Source organism: Mixophyes fleayi, chromosome 1 (genome assembly GCF_038048845.1).
Source record: "Mixophyes fleayi isolate aMixFle1 chromosome 1, aMixFle1.hap1, whole genome shotgun sequence".
Classification (NCBI taxonomy): domain Eukaryota; kingdom Metazoa; phylum Chordata; class Amphibia; order Anura; family Limnodynastidae; genus Mixophyes; species Mixophyes fleayi.
Window position 1 is genome coordinate 251474430 of NC_134402.1, and position 23103 is coordinate 251497532.

At 37.7% G+C, this 23103-nt stretch overlaps 1 protein-coding gene across 24 annotated transcripts in view; it reads right to left on the reverse strand.

Moving 5' to 3' along the window:
• Positions 1–23103, reverse strand: part of PTPRD (protein tyrosine phosphatase receptor type D) — a 1423918-nt gene that overhangs the window by 1200684 nt on the left and 200131 nt on the right. For all 24 annotated transcript variants that reach the window (XM_075209451.1, XM_075209482.1, XM_075209417.1 and 21 more), the window contains exon 3: positions 13206–13227. The gene's annotated coding sequence lies outside the window, so the exon portion shown is untranslated. The remainder of the gene's footprint in view (positions 1–13205; positions 13228–23103) is intronic.

Sequence of the window (23103 nt, forward strand, 5' to 3'; positions counted from 1 at the left end):
ACTCAAATGTCTATTTCCTCCCATCTTTGTTAATCTCTTTAAACGTAAGTCTTTAAAGAAACATATGATCATTGGATTCACAATGTCTGTGATCTTTACAAGAGGATTTCTATGTTAAGGTGTTTTAAATTTATTGCTTTTTTGAACTTCTGCAGTTTTGGTTTAGCTGCATCCGGGGGACTCCCAAAATCCGGGTAGGTCTCCTGGACTCCCGGAAAAGCAGACAGTGAAGTGGATGGGATGGATGTCTCAATGACGTTATTCCTGGTGAATCACATCATTTTGACCCTTCCTTCCATGGCAGAAAGACGGATAGGTACTGCCAGCTCACTATCCCTTTGGGATCATCTGGAGGGGAAAAGCTAGAAAGTTGGTAAATATGTTTGTCCTTAATTCTAAAGCGCTATGTAGTATGATGGCTCTATATAAATAAATGTTTTTGCATACATACTACTAATGTAAGAATAGTAGTATGTTCTCACCCACACTAGCCGCCAGTGTGAACAGTGCGACCTGGGTTTTTCAACCCGGGTCTCACAGAAAGGAGCTGATTTAAATAACCTCATCTTTGTCAGCCAATCAATGCTCCTCTTGTGATGACTCACTTATTGCCTGGCCAGACCCGGGTTCAGTATGAACAGTGTAGACCCGAGATACTGCCGGGCAGCAGCGTGAACGTGGTATGCCATTCATCACAATAGGAGCGCATTTTAAATGCAATGAGATACAGTTGAAATTATTTTTCTATGTCTTTCTACATGTATTTATCATCTAAATGCATATCAAATGCATATACTATAATACAGTGCATATGTGTTTTAATGCATTTTAACATGCAATAAAAAAAAGGCACTGCAAACTCCAGTCTACATAGCCAAGATAGTCAATGTGTTTCCATATTTAAACTATGCTGCCCTTATTATGCCTTTAAAATACACTTGAAAACTAGGCCTCGACTATCAATTTGTATATATAAGTAACAAAGTGTCAAGTAGTGGACATTTTTCACTAGATCTTTGATAAAACCAATAACAACACATTATAATATTTTTTATAATCTGCTGAGAACCAGAAACAACATTTCTGACTGTTAAATTCTATTAATACAAGAAAGATTTATGAATGCCAATAGGAGTCCAATAATAGCAAATGCAAAGCTGACACTACCTGTTATTTTTCAAAAGCATGATTTCAGTTGATGTGGTTTTATTTTTTTTACCACATGTAAACCCCATACTGCACTATATATATATATATATATATATATATATATATATATATATATATATAAATAAATGGTTCTAACACTAAGGAAAGAATGTATAAGGTTGTTGGGGGAGGAGGCACAGGAGGAGATTATCAGGCACTTAAGTAGTGATTGATTATCTAGTTCACACTGAAACACAACATAATAATTAAGGGTGGGAGCAGGTGCTGAATGTAGCAGCGTTCAAGCATGATATAGTGTCAGCAACTCCCAGTATAATAATGAGCTTCCACAAACAATACCACTGCATGACATATAACAAATAATGATGTCTCCAACTTTTCTACTGTCAATGTAAAATTGATATTTTAGCACACTTGGAAATCTTTTAACTTAAATGACTGAGTAGGCTGAAAAGATTTTCTTTCTGAAAAAATAAATAAATAAAATAATAATAGTACTACAGTTTGCAATTTAATATTGCTTAATATAGTATGGCTATTAGTATAATGACCTATTATAAAGTGATATAAATAATGTACTTATTACAGTAAAACATATTAGTTAGATTATATTAGCTAGAGCTCCACTGTTTCCATTTATTATCATTATACATTGTGGAAATTAACCAATCCAAACCAATATATGCTATTATTCATCCACAAATATAAATATATGAATATTACCCTGTCATCAGGAGTTACATGACCATATACAAAAGTTTATTTATAAAGTCTTTTCTGCAGGTCAGGAAAAACAAGTGGACTTGTAATATTATATTATTTAGAATAGGATATATGTTATTTCTTATGCTAAATAAGCGTTCCTTATACCTATTCAAAAATGTTTTCAATAAAGGTACTTTACAAGCCTCAAAACACGAGGACGCACATCACAATAAATATTGTGCAAATGCCTCTGTCTGACCACCAGGGACGTAACATGGAGCTCGCCATCTTCCTGTTTTGGCACACGCCCCTGTAGAAATGGTTAATGCCATCCTTCGCAGGATCGCAGGCCCCGATGGGATTGCAAATGGTGAAAAGGTGAAAATATCAATTCAAAGTCTTGCTTGGACCATCCACTTAATTAATTACAACTTCAATAAGACGAGTTTCATAGATGAGCAATTCTAATCCTTGTTAAAGTATTCATATTGAAATCCACAATACATTAAAGTCTGTGTATGTATTTTGCAATGAGCTGACTTTTTTAACCACAGGATGTGATAGTGTAATGAACTATTTCAGTACTAAAACCGCAGAACACATTGTTCAGGGCAGTTCAATGCTGAACATTAATTGTATATCTTTTGCAATCTTGGAAATTTTAAAAGTACAAGTACAGCACAATTAGTGAAACTATGCTGTCTACAGTCTTTCCCTCAGACTTTCTTTTTTTGCCACATAGGATCTTTTGTTATTTTTACTATCCTCTTATGCAAAAAGGCAGCAGAAATAAAATGTGATTATAGCAGCAATCACTAATAAGACCAATGAGACAAATTATGATGGTTCAGTAAATAGACATCTCTCCCTAGCAAGATGCTCGACAAACTTACACTTACTGTACAAGTTTACATCTGTATGCTATTTCCTCTTGCTATATGTAAGGGAACTGAACAAGATTCACTTTCATCTGGTTGCACACTGGGACATCTCTGACAAGATCATTTACAAGGTGCAAAAAGGTGGGCATGCAATGCATTCATTATGCACCAATGCACCTCTTTATGTAGCTCACTCAAAGATAAGTGCATACGAACATTGCGGTTTTGGAAACCATTACCAGTTTGCCCATTATTTAAAAGGATTTTTATAAATATACAAATGTTGGTGGTTGAAATAGTAAAACAATCAATTCATTTAGTGCTACCTACAACCACTTTAGGACCTGCATTCAGTTCCCGGTTTCATTTTCTCCTAAAACTCATGCCTCATATATGTCTTAAATGCATAATAAGAGTTAGGTGATATTGTGACTTATTAATGTGTCTCATTTGTGTGTTTCAATTATTTTCTTGTTTGGCTATTCATGCACTTATAAATGTACTAACCTCCATCAAAGTCGACTAGTTGGTAATAAAAAGTGATCTCATTGAACATATTGAATGACTACCCTCTACCGACACATCCTTATCAAAAGAGCAGTTCTTTTGCAGGGAGAAAGAAGCTCTGCACCCACCTTCTATGTAGGTAACACACCTGTCAACATATCAACTCTTCTCTTTCAATCTTATTTAACTATCTACTTTTGCAAAACTGAAAATGAGCAATTTAAATAAATCTGTGTGCTCAGACCCAATTAAGCTTGGAATGGCCCAATACAACCAGATCCTTCGATTATAAACATAGTTGCTACTATCCCAGAATGTATGGGAGACTCCTGAATTACACGAGAGCACTCCCGGACAATTAGGCAACACTCTCAGATCCCAATTCACTTCATCCTGAAGTGGGCAGGGGAATTTATTCTAATCAAATTGTCATTATGGCCAGCCTGTCGTTGTTCGCTGATCCGTGATGATGCTTAAAACAAACTTAAAATAATTATTTATTGATGTTAATGCTTTAAAGCTCCTTTTGTTTGATGTTTCAAATGCCCTTGGAAAATAACACCCATTAATGTTTATTGTTTTAATAGCAGTTGGCAAAGATAGGATGATGTATTTCCAGTGGTCGAAGTGGAAATTTGAAGTAAATGAGTAGGGGTCGCCTAGGCCTCCAGAAGCTTTAGGGATTTTGATAGAATGAAATTAATTTTAGATGTTTATAGCACTATATAATTTAAAACATATTAAATGGTGCAAAGTTCTCCACCCTTGATATATTGACTCCTTTTGCCGTACCCTTAAAGGACTTTAAGGATGGGGATAATCAACTGTAACTGGGTTAATGCTGGAGAAATCTGTAACTTCTCATACACTAACACTTTTATTATTACATATTTAAGCGAAGTGGTGACAGAATCTTTATCCAGCAAAATCAAGATTGCAGAAGGGGCCTATCAGTGATAAGCCGAAATAGCAAGGGCAGCTAATGAACCGAGTACACACTATTAATGCCTTTTAAGATATCCAGCAAATTGTTGTGGTGAAGTTTGCTGCAAAAATGACCTTTATTTGTATGAAACACTGATTCCAACTTTAGAAAGAATACAGCTATATTTGGTATATGCTATACAAGCAATTTGAGATTTTACTAATTTACTAACATAATATAGGGTAGCCAGCATTTGTCGCACTTCTAAATAAATAGGTATCATTGTCTTGAACTCGACTTTGCTTGAGAACAGAACATAATTAACAATTTTTCTAATCTGAATATTAATATATATATATATATATATATATATATATATATTAAAAGGGTTAGTGTATGAGAAGTTACAGATTTCTCCAGCATTAACCCAGTTACTGTTGATTATCCCCATCCCCAAAGTCCTTTATGGGGACGGCAAAAGGAGTCAATATATCAAGCGCTGAAAAACTTGTGCTTAAAAGATAACACCATCTTAGGACTTAAATGTAGAAAAAGCTTTTGGACCTAATGACATGGGTTGTACTGCAGTGTCTGCAAATGATTTATGCATAATGAACGCAAAAAACTTGGTATACATAGCAGAGGGTAACACACCATGGGCTGCTCTTCAAAATCAGAATGAACCCTTTTCCATATATATATATATATATATCATAATCTATTTATATTTATCATAATCTATTTATTTATATGGCATCACTCATTCCGCAGCACTGATATCCCCTTACATAAACACACACAGAGACTAATACTAATACAGTGAGTGTGGCTATGTGTGGGAGTTAATTGAGTGTAAAGCTAATGAACATTTAGATTAAGTTAGTTTAAAAGAACAAAACTATGCAGCTGTCAATACACACAAAAAAATAAACAAAAATGTAAAAATGCTGAATATATGAGTTTTGCTCTGCCTATTAGGCAGCCAAAACGCCTAGCCCCATAACATGGCCATTCCTGGTCCAAGTGCCCCCTGAGGTTACCGTTCCTGCCCCCTCTCTACCCCTTCCCAGGAGTAGAGGGGTGGTAATAAATAAAAAAAATCTTTCTTGGCTGGGTGATATACATGCAATCTAGCTTGCAGCCAACTGCCCCCACAATCACTGTTTCTGCTACAAGTCACAGCCAGCAAGATCAGTCAATGACCATGTCACTGCTCGCCTTTTCATGCATCTGCATGAGGAAAAGGTTAAGTGTAGAAAGAGATTCATGTAGATTTCATGGAGCTGACTGGCTGTCAGAGGGAGCAGAGGAAGAACTCACAAGGAACACCCTTACTGATTTTCCCTCTGAACAAAACCCTCACAATAACATCTTCATACCTACCAACATTCTACCAGAGGTAAACAGGAACACTTGACTGGTGCGCACACAAAGGAGGCCATGACGTTGCCACATTGGGACAGTTAAGCCATTTTTAAGATGTTCCACCTCACCCAGCTTTTCTCCCCTCCCCTAAAAAAAGCTTTGAATTGCCACATGCACCAGTGGCCAGTATGATGTCCCCACTGACTCTGATGAGCTTGGTCATACCTCCCAACTTCCTGGGATTTAGAACAAGCATGTCAACTAGAGGAACAAAATGCCTAAATCAGGACAGTTGGAAATTATGCATCTGAAATAAGTATGTGTCGTGAACATAGAGTTATTTATAAGGGATAATTCATAACTGCAGTGTAAATAGGTTATATCAAATGAATCCATTGATAAGCTTAAAGTGTAAAATTTAAAGACAGAGAGTCTGATGTAAATTTATTGCATGGCTTTGCACATCCCAGGGTGAGAAGATAGAAGTGTCACCTGGGGGCAGCTTCAAAGAGCTCCCGGGGTGAGATCTAGCCTATTTGTGACACTTGAATAGACTGTGTGGGGCCTATCACAGCTGGAGAGCCTTGTAGGCAGCATGTGAAAGCCTATACAGGTATATAGAAATATGACCTCCAAAGGAAAATGTTGTCATAGTTCATATTTTGGGAAATCTGGGTGGCACTCCATACTGAGGAGCAGAAATCACACCAGGGTTGTGAATGACAGGTACGGGGGGTATCCGTGAACAGCTAAAATCACATATCTTTGGAAAAGGTATGTCACATTGTCATAATTCCATCATGTTTGGTATTTAAATGTGCGGAAGATTATGACCGGTTTATTGAAGGGGGAGTTACTTCTCTGGGATATATCAGTGAAGAATTACCTACAGGTCAAGACTTTGGGAATATTTGTGAGCAAAGTTTAGTGACACTGAGGGGACATCCCTGCCCCCTATTAGCATTAAACACTGCCCCTGTGAAGACCATCCCATTTCATTTTGCTTAAAAACCTGTGTTTTGAAAGGACAAACTGTCAGACTTTTTGGGGAAATCAAGTTACATTGATAAGCTGTGCATCTTCCTAGCCAATTTCCCATGATGCAGATTATGCAACCCAAGTAAGTGCTATTCTGAATGTAACCCTTTTTATTTTAAACTGTTTTGCTTGTTACTTCAATCTATTAATTGTTATTCATTATTTTTTTTATCTGTATGCCCTGTATTTTTGCATATTAAATCTATAATTTAATAAGTTTCGGCCTTGATACTCTAACAAATCCATTAGCCTGTTTAGAAGAGGCAGATTGCTCAACCAAGTTAACCCTTGGTATGCCAGTGTGTGATTTGTTGATACATTTGATTAACAAGCTGTGTGTGCTTGCATTTACATTTGTTTAACAGTCTGGAGGTGTGAAGAGTTAATGCTGTGCATGCTGGTGTGGGTCTTGCTAGTCTGTGAATAGCTAGAAGCCTGCGTGCCAGTTTGGGACAGTATATTGGGGTCCTATTCAGTGTTCCCTCTAAGCTGAGCAATCTGGAAAGGAAATAGTTAAATGGTCACTCTAATGAGGGCTCCACCCGAAAGGTTTGCATTCACAATCTGCAGAATGTTTTCTAGTAAGATACAGGTTTAACTCTATCATTTCCAGATTGCTCAGCTTAGAGGGAACACTGGTCCTATTGCCCGTAACCAATAGGTGGCGGCAAACCTGAAGTGTCTGGGGGTGTGAGAGCGCTGTGTTTGGGGGCGATTCCGTAGGTCTATAACCTGTGTGATAGGTAGAGAGAGACTGCGGGCTGAAATCGTGTGTGACCTCATACAGTGAACACCCCAAAGTCACGGCAGCTGGGAGCGTGTTCGTGACAGTACGTATTTTTTGGTACAAGAACAAACACGTTTTGGTGCATCAAGAGGTAGGATTGATCTTGATGTACTTAAGAAAACATTACAAGCATGACGAAAAATACACTTGACAGATGAATACTAATTGCCTGTATATGCAGTCATCTTCTGACTACAGTAACTGACCCCAAAGGAACTAGAACTGATCTGGTCACTCATCCTTAGAGATGAACTGTCTGATCTCATCCAATATGGCCAACTATGTGTGAGGCCAAATTGAATAATATGTGATTTAAGTGCATTTTTATCATTCCTTTGCTCCATTATTCTGTACATTTATATATAACATATCAACTGTTAAACATGGACTGCTGCAGTGCATGGAACTGTATCATATGTTCTAACATGTGGGAAAGTCATGTCAACCGATTTTCATTATAATACATATTTATATGTAAGTGTTACAATTTGCAGATCAGGAGGAGCATTGTGCCTCACTACCTGCAACTCTTAAGGTACTCATAAACTTTAATGGTTAGCTTAGGTATACAAATATATATATATATATATATATATATATATATATATATATATATATATATATATATATATAGTTAAAGTGACAATTTAATTTCTTCAGCAAAAGAAACTTTAAAAATAAAAATTATATAATTGATTATTTTCAAAATAAAAGCTTGCGCTGTGTTAATATTATCAGTCCAAATTTCAGTCTCTGAAATTCTGCCTGTCCACAGACCAGACAGCTACTTTTGTAACAACAAAAGTAGGTTGTATTACAATTTACAAATGTCATATTACAATTGGCTGAGACGGTATATAGGCGTGTCTTGCTCCTATTTGGCTCGCCTGGATACAATCGAGATTTTGGAGAAATTCTGTAAACGTTTTTGTTCACCAACTCTGATTAGAAACATCTGTTCCTTGAATTAACTCCTTCCTTCATCCCTCTCATCAGCTCACATGCAAGGATGCATTTGACATAATAAAACCACATCAAATATAAATGATATACTAAAATAAGATAAAACAATGTAAATATTTTCATGCTAAATAATTGACTCCATCCAAAAAAACATATTTGACTATATATATATATATATATATATATATATATATATATATATATATATATATATAGTGATGAGAGAGATATCTTTACATCAAGCCAAATAAAAAACATTGACTGTCTACTATTCATAGCATATAATCCAGGAATGATGACAGGGTTAATACAATGTACTATATTTATAATGAAGATTCAAATAGTGTATTTCTTAGATCTTGATTATTTCTTTGTAGCTGGATATACAACAGTACAAGTGTTGGCTATGTACTGTGCAATGGCATGCATACTGCATAAAATTATGGTTCGCATCTAAATATTGAATTTATCTCGTTTGGATCACACAGCCATGACGCATATGCACTCCACATCCCACTTACAATATGTGCTGTCAGTGCACTGCTCAAAGAATAGTGTTTTAATATGTTCCCAAATAAACCTAAAGATTTTACACACCTATTTATTCTCACTTGTATCATAATAGTTGACAAATTACCTTTTTCAAGAATGTTTCACTGGACTGTAATACTTTGCAAAGAAGTTTGTAGGTCAATCAGCAAAACATGGAAATAAAACAGCCATACTTATTCCTAACCCATTTTAAATGCATGGAGCATCTTTTGAAGCACCCCACTTAACACCTTTGAACACAACACTTTTTTGGTTATTTAACAAAAAGAAAAAAAAACATAGTGTGCAGCACAATGGCGTACTAAGCATTCATAAATACTAAAATCTTGTTTTTAAGTAATGCACTTTTAAAGCTTAGCAAAAAAAGAAAACTGGGCAAGACAATTGATTTAAAACTTGCCTTTTAACTGTATTTTTTATTGTTGGAACTCTAAGTAACATAAAACTCACCTTGACTGCTGCCACTCTCATTATTACCCAGTAAATGCGGATTTTAATATGCCATTTAGTATTCTTTTATGACATTTATAGCAGTGTATTGCTACTGTGATCCGCAAATAGGCAAATCTTTTCCTTTATATTACCCTGGAAGCTGAGAAAGGTGCATAAATGCATAAATCTTGCTTTTGCCATTCTGTAAAATTGGAGGACCTCAAAATATATGCTGTTATGTATTATATTTATGGGAATATAACTATGGATTACGTTATGTTATACCTCTATGTATGCTGTTAAATGCAACTGGCTACATTGCAGAAATTGTTCAATATAGTAATGGATTTGCAAAGTGACTTTTCAGCACATTACAACAGGCAAATGCTATAGGCTTTTTTCTTTTTCTTTTTTTTAAGCTTACTTACATCGTAATAAAAAAAGATCAAATATGATTTCATTAAATAGTTAAATGATCAAATAAGCACTGTTTTCTATCTATTGCTATTGTGTTGAACAAATGATGAGGGAGGTGAGCAAAATAATTGCTCATAATATAAATGTTAGAGAGAACTGTGTATATGTACATCTGAATTAATTATTATATGTAGATAACCTATAATCACAGCGCTCTATAGGTCAAAGTGCAGCCAAAATCTTGAATATTGGGGTATACAGCCTAAATAATATGACAAAATAATAATAAATCAAGACATTCAGCGCTCATTGATGTTCATATCTGTATCAATAAAAAACAAAAGTTTAAATGCTGAGATTTATATCAAATATAATGTCCATATATAATGCGTCCCAGATGTAAAGAACTCCAAATACAACGATAATGCCACTTTGCAGGTAGTCTTCTCATAGTGATAATCACCTCACCATGACCTTCATATATATAATAGCAGATGGGTTCCTACCAGATAGTGGAATAATATCAGCATTCAGAATACACAAAGAGATTCTTCCAAAGTAGTGGAATGCCGGAACATGCTCCTTAGATTGTCATTCATCTCCAATATGGATATTTGCACATGTAATAATGTGCAGGAAGAAAAAAGGGGGCAATTCTCTGCTTATGAGTTATGCGCTGACAGATTTGGTTTCTGGTAGGAGCATTCCCACAATACTGCTTTTACTTTTTATTTTGTATTTGTCTTTTTATCAGTGTTTTAATAAATTTGACATATTAGACGATATCACGCTAGATTGCCCCCTTTTTTCTTCCTGCACATTATTACATGTGCGAATATCCATATTGGAGATGAATGACAATCTAAGGAGCATGTTCCGGCATTCCACTACTTTGGAAGAATCTCTTCGTGTATTCTGAATGCTGATATTATTCCACTATCTGGTAGGAACCCATCTGCTATTATATATATGAAGGTCATGGTGAGGTGATTATCACTTTGAGAAGACTACCTGCACAGTGGCATTATCGTTATATTTGGAGTTCTTTACATCTGGGACGCATTTTATATGGACATTATATTTGATATAAATATCAGCATTTAAACATCTGAATTAATTGTTGTCCAGGAACAGTGTGACATCACATGCAGTTCAGAGTTATAAATGATGGGGCCCAAGGCAGAATTCATACCAGGGGCCACACAATTCATCTGGATTACCATGTAAAATAAGAATACTTCCAGTTACAGGAAATTTACAAACACCATTTTTGTTCAGCAGAATGAATCCTTCAACAGCAAGTGTGCCCTTACCTAGGTGACCTTTCTAATCTCGTTCCCAGTCCCCTTTCCTATAGGGTTTATGGTTTATAGTTTTACTAATCATGGTTTTTGGTTGTAACCCTGTTTGCTGCTGTAAAAGTAAAAAAAAAAAAAAAAAGGAAATTTGCACTGGTAGTAGCGCATGAAAGTAAATTCTAGTCACCATGGTGGCATACATCACAAGGTATTCACCAAAATTCTAGGTAGATGAATAACGGTGCCAGAATGAAATACAACTGTAGCATCTAGTTTGACTAAAGAATCCCGCAAAATTCACATAATCGATATTCAGTCTCATAATTCAGAAATCACACAACAAATCACATTTTTCTATTTCTACCAGTGATTTCTACAAGTGCCATTCCCTGGATCTCATAGTGATTCACATTGACAGCTGCAGGCATTAGAAAACTGTACTTAGAGTTACGGTGAGTTTTGAAAGCAAATATTTAGATTTCTTTTAGTGTTTCTAATAAATCCCTCAAGTCAGATTCCAGTTCCATTGCATATGCGCGATCCAACAATCCCAGATCATGCGTGCTCAATGGTAACCAGACTGGCGGTGAAACATTAGAGCACTTTTACCACTGCCAGTCAGTATTGCCATGAAGTTGAGCATGGCTCAATTGCCCCGGTTAAAATGTAATGGTAATTTGCAGCAGCAGGAAGTTTTGTATCCCTGCATTAATAACTAGGCCTCCAAATCCTGTATAACTTTTAAAGTTACTACAATAAAGGATGGCATTTTATCAATGCACTTGTCTACATCTTTAACTGAGTGGTCTGATTAGTTTGTTATAGTGACAGTTTTGCTTCATTTGACATCAACTTGGGAGTTCATCAGGTGAATCTCTATTTGCGATGCACGTCCAGGACCAGGCCTGGCACTGGAATCTCCACCACCCCGCTGCCCTGATTAGGCACATTCTGGGCTTCATGGCACATGCATTTTATAATTTTGCGCCTGTTGTAATTAGAGCATCAACTCAGAACAGAAGTCGGTATGCTGTCTGTGATGAAAAAATATAAATATTCACTTGCCATTGGATTCTCTTGGTATGGTTGGGTGCATTAGCCAGCAGTATGTTACTGACTCAGTAACATACTGAGTGCTCAATACCTTCTTTGATTGCACTTTAAATAGTTTGTTAGACTGTAATAAGAAGCATAAAAACATGAGCTAAATAATGTATTCCATCAACTATAACTAGTAGTACTTTATCTTTCATGAGAGTATATTTTTTCAACAGTAATTTTATTGAGTTATTAACAGTTTAAAGTGCTTTTAGAAAGTATGTATTATATGTAGGCTTCCTGTATAATTTCATTTACAGTTAAGATAAATGTCAGTGAAAACATACATAAGCTGCCATTTGAAATCATTAACATTAATCATCTAAAAATGTATATACTCTGTTTCTGATCCATACAGGTGACACATATATGCACCAGAATTTTCAATCTAAGCTTTTGCCTTGAGATTAATTTGTCAAAGTACAGTTTGGAAATGGATAACGCACATTTTCCATATAAATACAAGTAATCTCAAAAATGTATTAGGTTTGGCCGATTTGATTGAGTGTTCAGATAACAATAATTTTTATTTTGATCAAAAACAAAATATTAACATTCACCAAAATTTCAAACCTGAGTGATCAAATTATTCAGTTGACCAGATTACAACTTTTCAGATCATATGACAATGAAGTACAAATCCCACTCTTATTAGAATTGAACTTAGCTATTTTGTGCTATAATTTCAAATGTATGAGCAACTTATAGAAAATATTGTTTGGTGGTGGTATTATGCAAAATAGTAAAATGTGATTAGAAATGTCATAAATTGAAAATAGCAATTATGGGAAAGTGTGTGAGGAAATACTAAAAAAAAACACAATGTACAATGTACAGTATAAAAGAGGGACTAGAAACAACAACATATCCAATAACAATGTATTATCAGGATTCTTTTTCACAAAGGTGACCTTCAATCATAAGGGAAATCCTATACAGAAGACTAAAATTGTCTCTGATTTACATACACATTATAAGCAAATATAAGCAATGCCGTTGAGCAAGTAGGGGATACTATACATATTAGTAAATGAAGTAAGTAAATATGTAAGTATTTATGAACTTACCTTTATTTAAGATGTTTCACATCTATAAAGAAAAAAAAAAAGACTTTATAAATCAAAGTAGACATTTTAGACTGCAGTCACATCACAACATTGTCATGAGAAAGATAATGAAAGTTAAATGTTTAACATTCCTAAAATATGTTATGAAAAAAATGATTCATCAAAACAAAAAGTGAAGATTATTCATCTACATTCTAAAACACAAGTGCACCTGTGTCAAACAATAAAAGAAGACTTTTAAACATATTGTAAAAATGTCCACATATGGACTCAAACCTAACGGAATAGGAGATTTGTCAAGTTTGAAATGTCAGGTTTTTTACAATACAAAATGCATTAATGTTGCCTACATCTCCAAATTCCAGATTGAAGACATCTATTGTATATTTTTTTTTACTGAAGAGTTGATTTATTATTCAATAGTAAACATTTACAAAAATGAACTGCAGTTGTACTCACTCCAAAGATCAACAGAGAATTATTTGTGCCCTCAATTTTTCGACAAACTAATTCAGCAACCTTACTATTAAAATGATAGTGTCTTCTAAACACAACTGTGCAATAACATCTTCTATGACATTTTATGATATTAAAAAGAACAAGATCGGCATATGCCATTTTGTGCCCCTTTCCCAAACACACATATTTGTCCCCTTTTGTGTGTGAATATTTGTTGCCTCTCTGCACATATTAGTATGCGTAACGGTACTTTTTTAAACCACTCTCTAAACCAAAAACTGCTACTGTGTTCTCTGAACTACTTACAGTGTTTGATTATGGGTTACTGTTGACTCCTGCTTGATACTTAATACTTCCACCTGAAGCTAATGAAGATTTTACTAGCTTCTTCCTCGGGAACATTTGGTGGAACCATTACTCTGTCACCAAGCTTCCAGTCCACAGGAGTTGCAACGTTGTGGGTCGACGTCAACTGGAGGGAGTCCACTACCCTCAAGATCTCATCGAAATTTCTACCAGCTAGTACTGACCCTGGTAATGTTTTCTGACTCTCCCCTGCTGCCCAACTGGTTTGGACCTGACTTCGTAAGATTCTATGGATAATCAAATTCTAGACAAGCAATTGTTGCACTCTAAGGGAGCTTGTCAGTAGAAAATATAAAATTACTCACCACATTTCTAATTTTACCAAAATTTCACCTGCATAAGCCTAATCATATCCCATATGATATATTATTATTATAATTTATTTGTATATCGCAACCATATTATGTTTTCCAAAGAATATTAGAGCTTAAATTATAGTAAACTAAATTCTATAACACACACAAACACATGCACAAACATGCACTCACGCACAAACACTGGAGTCCATTTTGTCAGAAACCAATTATCCTGCAAGTATGTTTTTGAACTGTGGAAGGAAATTAGAGAACCAAGAGGCTTTCCACACAAACACAGAGAAAACATAGAAATGCCACATAGATAGGGCCCTGGTCAGAATTAAACTCCTGACTGCCATGAGACAGCAAAGCTAACCCCTTCCCATTGCTTGATTTTCCCCTCCTGCAGCCTAAACCCAGTCCCCCCTCGTTAATGTTACTTATCTGAAGCAGTGACACTTTAGTTCTGAGAACAATGGAGACCAACATTGGATATAAGCACTGGAGAAAATCAGATCGCTGAGCAGGAAGCAGGGCATGCAGGTTTCAATAAGAACTGCCAAGTCTTTTACATTGAGCCAAAAGTTGTTGGGCATTTATCAGAATAAGATGCTTGTTCTGGCTCCTCTTTTGTTACTTTCCAGCAAATGGGTAAATGTATCGAGCTGTGGGTTTGAATATTGGAGATGTTGCCTATAGCAACCAATCAGATTCTAGCTATCATTTTGCAGAATGCAGTAAATAAATGAAAACTAGAATCTGATTGGTTGTTTTAGGCAACATCTCCACTTTCAGACCCTCCAAAAACTCGCAGCTTGATAAATTTACCCCCCTGGACAGTGATTTAAGATAAAGCAACAGGATATTTAAAACACTGCTTTCGATCAAGATTGGAATGTCAAGGATGGTTACCGCAGAAACATCAAAGCCTAAGCCCCAAACAAGTACCAGACCACTATGGCTATTAAAAGACTGCACCACTTTCCCCTTAGGAAGTCACACCTTTTATGTGAAGAAATGAGTTGGGACCACTCCCACTGGATAGCAGTGTTGGAATTTGCTTTGAAGATTTTTAGTCAATAATGTAATGTAGTTTTACTTTTAACAACAAACAATATATGTTTTTTTCTTATTTTCATGCTTGCACTCACTATCTTGGATGATTGAACAGGGACCTGGATATTCAGTATGGAGAAAGTCACATACAAGACAAAGAGAAGGATTTATACTTTGTCCATATATTATTCAATAAAGAAAAGAGAAACTCTTCTTTGGTTTATGATAGGGATTTTGGACAGTTGAACATGTTTTACAACGGTTATGGACTTATTGTGCTACATGTTTATTCACTGCATGCAAATTGAACTTTGACAATCAATATAATTGTATTTTTGTTGCCAATTGTGATCACATTAATTTTTAGGGCAAACAGACACCCAGTTCCATTTATCTCATCTTCATTAACAGAGTGTTGATTAGTAGAGCTGGATACTGTTACAATTAATTTCTAGTAAGAGTCCTGATGGCTGCAGGTCACTCTGCATATTAAATCAGGAAAGGCACCTTTATACAGCTTGTGGAACACTGTTTACTTATCCTTTTAGTCTCCAGGTGTAGGTATGGAACACTTTTTTCTACTATATTAGTAAAAATGGATCCTCATATTTTCACCAAATGTGTAATTAATATCAAACAAAATATTAAACCATCTTTAAGTTTTGCAAAACAGTACTTTTGCTAAATGAATCTACTACTATGGACTATAAATGTCCATATCACAAGACCTATCGATGTGCTTTAAATATAGATAGAACTACATTACAATGCAGATCACACCAACTATATAAAATACAAATACAATTATGAACAATCTTCTGCAAAGGGTGCTAAATAACTGAAGAGCAGCCAGTACATGTCTATCATAAAATGCTGAAAAGTAACAAAAGAGGAGCCAGTACATGTCCATCACAAAATGATGGAAGATAACAGAAAAGGAGCCATTACATTACATCACAAAATGCTGGTAAGTAACAGAAGAGGAGCCAGTACATATCCATCACAAAATGATGGTAAGTAACAGAAGAGGAGCCAGTACATGTCCATCACAAAATGCTGGTAAGTAACAGAAGAGGAGCCAGTACATATCCATCACAAAATGATGGTGAGTAACAGAAGAGGAGCCAGTACATGTCCATCACAAAATGATGGTGTTAGGAACCCCACCAACCAATACAACACCACCCGGAGTCTACTCTGATAGTCAGGTGTTCGCTGGAGCCCCAAGTGGTGGGGACAGGCTTGGCTGCAGACTACAGAGGGTCATGTGGCGTGTACTAGCGGCGGGGAACCCAGGAGCAGAGGATAATGGCAGGCAGCAATTCCAAAGGACAGGTCGCGCTCAGGGGTCACTTGCTAGGAAGAATCGTCAGCAAACAAGCCAAAGGTCGAGGTCACAGACAAATCAGCATAAACGGTGGTACAGGCCAGAAGGTCAAGGGCACAGGCAAACGGCAAATCCAGTAAACAGGCAAAGGTCATACACAGAAGGCAACAATCCAAAGGAACACCAGGAGTACAGAAGCAGGCAGCAACACAGGCACCAGGAAGCTATAACCGGCAGGGAGGCTAAGCCATCCCTGCCTTAAATACTGAAACAGACCAATGAGAGCCCAGTACTCTAATTGCCCACAGGCTGTCCCTTGATAGAATTAATTAGCCCGCAGGCTTGCCCCGCTGTTGCGCACGCGCCCGGCTGCCCTGTAATCCCGGGACGCGGCGCTGGACAGAAGAACATCTGCCCGTTGCTACGGCAACAGTCGGCGAGCCCCCGGAAGTGACGTCCCGGTCGTCATAGCGACGGGTGGGACAAAGGTAGGAGAGTCGCGGCGGCTGGGCACCACCGCGGCTCGCAACAGTAAGTAACAGAAAAGGAACCTGTCAGGCGCAGCCCCCGACGCCTGTCTTCTGTGCCCTATTGCGTCCCATTGCCTAGCAATGGGATGTATTTCCGGTTTTCGCTGCACGTACATGCGCAGTAGGTCCGCGTTGATAGCCAACTGGACGCTTCTCTCCCTGGCATGTTATCGGTCAGGTGCATCTGACTGCCAAAATCATTGCCATCCTACCAAGGGCCACATTAGGGTTCTTAAGGCACCTCCTTCTACTAGTCTGGTGCTAGAGTATTGATTTCACCATCTCCAGCATTCTGCCTCCAGTTTCTTTGCTTTTGGTATTTGTTGCATTGGTTCTTGACTACTGGCTTGTTCCCGACCACTCTCTCATCCTGCAATCTGGCTCTGTTTGTTATCTGGATTTTGACCTCTGGCTCGCTTCTAACCAACTCTCTGGATCTCCCTTGTGTACTGCACTATCGTTTGGTATCTGACCTGGACTGCACGACCATTCCTGTTCTCTGCTGCTGCACTGATAACTAACTTGGATAACAGCGACCTGTGTATCTCATGCAGCAAAGTCCATATCTCCTTACGGGGGGGGTCCCTGGTGAATACTGGGAGTGTGTTAGCCTCTCCTTTCCCTTTTTAGTTGTGCCAATATCAGTCAGTGGCACCCACAAGAGTCAATATCCTGACAGTATACAATGGCCATGCGTACACAGGATGAACCTTCGGCCTGGAATCTTGTTTTGCCCTTGGCCCAACGTGTGTACCAGCAAGACGCCAATCAGGCCCAAATTCTACATTACATCCAGGATGCAGTGTTCAGCCTGGACACTCTTCACGGGTCATTACCCGTACGCTCTGTGGATCCTACCGGAATAGAAGGGACTACTGTTGCTTCTACATGCACCAGCCACACCAGTTCCACCAGCTCCTGAGGGTTTTGTATACCACCTCCAGAGAAATATGACAGAGACCTGAAAATGTGTCACTGGTTTCTTAATCAGTGCGCTATAAAGTTTGAAATCGCTCCAGAAAACATTTCCTCGGACAGAATTAAGGTGGCCTATATAATCTCCCTCCTTTCAGGCCAAGTTCTTGCCTGGGCATCTCCTTTATTTGAATGTGATGATCCATTGCTCCAGAATACTGTGAACTTTATTGAAAGCTTCCGCAAGGTGTTTGATGAGCCTGGTCGCGTGTCCTCTGCGTCCACTGATCCTTTAAACCTTCATCAAGGAACTCTCACTGCTGGTCAGTATGCAGTCCAATTCCGGACTCGGACTTGGAGCTTCATTGGAATGAAGAGGGTCTTATCGCTACATGCTGGCAAGGGTTGAATAACAATATAAAGGATGACTTAGGCGCCTCTATAAGGTTTTGTGGCGCAGGGTCCAGCCATTGCCGCCTTAAAACCGGCAATGGCACTGTTATCAGGGGGAATATGCGCATATGCATACCACACCCGCCCTTGGGACTGCCCCATTGATTTAATGCCATGCAAGAGCATACCTCGGGGCAGGGTATTTCCTTTATCCGTACCTGAGACTCAGGCTATGTCCGAATGCATCTCAAAAAATCTCAAACAAGGATTTATTAATAAATCATCTTCTCCCGCTAGTGCAGGATTCTTTTTCATAAAAAAGAAAGATGGGTCCCTCAGACCTTGCATCGACTATCGCAACCTTTATGCCATCATGGTAAAAAACAATATCCTCTTCCCCTCATTCCTGAGCTGTTGGATTGTATCCGTGGAGCTCAAATGTTCACAAAATTGGATTTTAGAGGTGCCTATAACCTAATCAGGGTTAGGAAGGGGCACGAATGGAATACGGCATTCAACACGAGAGACGGTCACTGAGAGTACCTTGTGATGCCCTTTGGGCTATGTAGCACTCCTGCCGTCTTCCAAGAATTAGTCAACGAGGTCTTCCGAGATCTGTTGTATCAGTCCGTGGTGTGTTATTTACACAATATTTTTATATTTTCCCAGGACCTATCTTCCCACCATACCCTTGTGAAAGAAGTGCTTCTCTACTTACGGGAGTATCACTTATATTGAAAAATGGAAAAGTGCCTCTTTGATCAATCTCAGGTACCCTTTCTGTGATACGTTGTATCCGGATCTGGCCTCCAAATGGACCCAGATAAAGTGAAGGCAAGCCTTGACTGGCCCCAGCCGCCAGGGTTAAAAGCTACTCAACGCTTCATCAGTTTCACAAATTACTACCAGCAATTTTTCTTCAGGCTCTTATCTTGTCTCAGCCTGACCTACATAAACCCCTTGTTTTTGGAGGTTGATGCCTCTTCAGTAGGCGTGGGGGCTGTCCTGTCCCAAAAGAATTCCTCCGCTACCCTCAGACCCTGTTGGTTTTTTGTTTTTTTTCTCCTAAAAAATTTTTCTCCACTGAATCTAATTATGGTATTGGAGACAAGGAACTCCTAAATATTAAACTCGCATTGGAAGAATGGCGCTACTTAATGGAGGGAGCCCGTTTTCCGGTCACTGTATTCACTGATCATAAAAACCTAATTTATTTACAATCCGCTCAATGTTCAAATTCCCGGCAGGCTCGTTGGCCTTTATTATTCAGTCAATTCCAGCTCATTCTGACTTTCCAGCTGGGTTCTAAGAATTTTAGAGCTGATGCTCTCTCACGATCCTTCAATCCTTCTGACTCTAAGTCTTCCGTGCCTGATTAACCCATAATTAATCCTGAGAACATTTTGACCTTGACTCAATCCTCCATCAAAACTCCTCCTGTCGAACGTTCCTTTGTTGACGTCCATTTGCGCAGCAAACAGTTAAATTGGGCATATAGTTTCAAAATTGCAAGACACCCTGGTGGTAAGAAAACAGTGGCACTCCGTTCCCATTCTTATTGGTGGCCCTCCTTGATCTCTGATGTACGGAAGTTTATCCAGGCCTATGAAGTATGTGCTAGACATAAACTCTTAGAAAATCCTCTGCCGGACTCCTGCTTCTGCTCCCTATTGCGGAACATCCCTGGTTCAGCATGAGTATGAACTTTATCACTGTTCTCCCTGGCAGTCTTGGTCACATTTGCATATGGGTAGTTGTTGATCGATTTTCTAAGTTTACTCATTTTGTTCCTCTCAAGGGTCTATCTTATGCTTCTGAATTGGCATCCTTATTCATTCATCACATTTTTTGTATGCATGGCTGCCCTTGGGAATTCATCTCCAACCGTGGAGTACAATTTGTTTCCAGTTTTTGGAAGGTGTTCTGCAAACTTTTGGGAATTCTTTTAAAGTTCTCCTCTGGATACCATCCCCAGACAAATGGCCAAACTGAGTGGGTCAACCAGGATTTGGAGTCTTACATTCAATGTTTTTGTTCTGAACAGGAATCCACTTGGAGTGAATTCCTTCCTCGGGCAGAATTCTCCCACAGCAGTAACCTGCGTGAATCTACAGGCATGTCTCCTTTTTTTACCTTATTCAGCACACATCCGATTCTGCCTATCTTCTAGAACTTACCTGACTCCATGGTACCGGCTGCTCAAGATTTGGTTCACAATTTTTCTTTAATCTGGTCTCAGGTGCAAACCAAATAACAATGGATACTGGATCGTTACAGGCATTTGCAGATTGCCGTCGGAAGACCATTCCTGTACTACACATTGGGGATAAGGTGTGGCTTTCTACTTGGAATCTTAAACTCAAAGTGCCATCCAGGAAATTTGCACCTCGTTACGTCGGACCTCATCCTATTATTGAATCTTTGAATGCCGTTACCTACAAACTCCGGATACCCCCTTCTCTCCGAGTGCATAACTCTATTTCTCTTCTTAAACCTCGCCAGTACATGTCCATCACACATTTATGGAAGATAACAAAAGAGGAGCCATTAAATGTCCATCACAAAAATGGTGGTAACAGAAGAGAAGCCATTACATGTCCATCACAAAATGATGGCAAGTAACAGAAGAGGAGTCAGTACATGTCCATCACAAAATGATGGTAACAGAAGAGGAACCATTGCATGTTCATCACAATAAGATGGTAAGTAACAGAATAGGAACTAGTACACTATATATGTTCTTAGTATTTTAAACTCTAGATTACAAGAGTCATGTATAGCATGTACAGCATATAGGGTTATTTGAATCCATTGCTAATGACATGACATTAGTTATAAGTAATGCCTTTAATTAACTTGTCAAATCACCAAGATACCATGTCATGGTATATTGATCTATATCAATAGTATCTGCAAATGCTATATCACAGAAACCTACAGATGTAAGATTAGCTATGGTGATTTACACCAAAAGAAATACGGTATAGTTTTGGTTCAGGAAGGGGACTCACATTGTCTCCATTGGATTGCTGTCACTATTCAGTTTGTTTTATTACCTGGAATATACTGCACTGACAAGTTCAACTTTGCTTGGAAGACATGGGAGTAGTCTTTTTTTCATTTTATAGCATGAGTAACAGGCTAGAAAATAAATTAATAATAAAGTTAACATTTAAATAAATATCAACTATATTTATCTTCAGAATTGTCTACAGGAATTGATGCGATTGTGAATTTATACACATCATACCTTTGCTTTTGCATATTGTTATGCTGCATTGTTGATGAGTGATTTATATTTTCATGTGACAAGTATGTGATGTACTATATTCTTAGTAACATACATATCGTGTATGAATGTGGCATGAAACATAATCTAAAACATAAAATGCAGCACTGAATGACTTTCCTAAAAGCATATGAGAAGCAGTTTTTTATATTGTATATATACATATACATGTTTATTCAGTTTGTACACCCTGACCTCAATTGCAATTTGAAACTATATAAGAGTTTATGTAGCTGGATATAAAATGAGCTTATAGTGTTCACTTTGGCTCCCAGCGGAGCTGCATTCTCTACACCATTGCCACAGAAAGCAGACATGATTTATGGCTGTAAACATTTTCTTTCTATTAAAAATCTATTTTAGATAGAGTCCTGATGAAGCATTTTTCCTTTACCATCATAGTCACTGCACTGCTATAGCTAGATTCTAAAATAATACAGTTTGCTTTTGTTTTATTTGTAAAGCAACTATCTGTAATACATGGAGTGAAATGTACTAGAACAATACATCCATTTATCCAGTCATGTACTTGTAAAATGTGTCTGATTTTATGTTTTGAACTTACATGTACTGTATATTCCAGAGCAACAAATTGTAAAGCTGTGGTATATTTTCTTTTGTATTGTAGTTTCTGTGAATGTGCTCATTTATACAAGTAGAACATAGAGACCAGGAGCAGTGCTATGCAAGCTGTAAAACACTTTTACTAAACTCAAGAACAATCATAAACCAACACGTTTTACAGCAGGTTGCAAAACAGCACAGTAAAACAACACAGTGGTGAAACGTAGTATTGCAGGCATGAACAGCAATGTGGATCAGATCAAAATATTTAACAATTCCCTCCCCATGTAAATGAATGCTCTTGCCCCCTCCCTTCTTACAAGTCCAGTCTTTATGGTGCATGTCTTACCCGAGGAGGATAATGGTGGTCCTCATGTATGACTGGTAAATTTGGAGCAGCAGTGCTTACAGTGTCTGTGGACTCCACTGTATCTTAGTTCACTCTGGCATTATCATTGGGTTGGTACAATTTCGCTACTCTGGACAAATCATCCAAACAATCCCATTGTTTCTAACTTTCTACTGGTGCAGTCATTGGCAGCAAAGGCTCTGAAGCAGATTTTTCACCGTCAAGTGCATGTAATCCGTTCTGCTCCCGTAGTTCATCCAAGTGTTGGTGCCACAGAACACCAGGCTCAATTTCTACTATGTATGACAATGACTCTCTACACTGTGTAATCTTTGTCATTACCCATTACCTTTT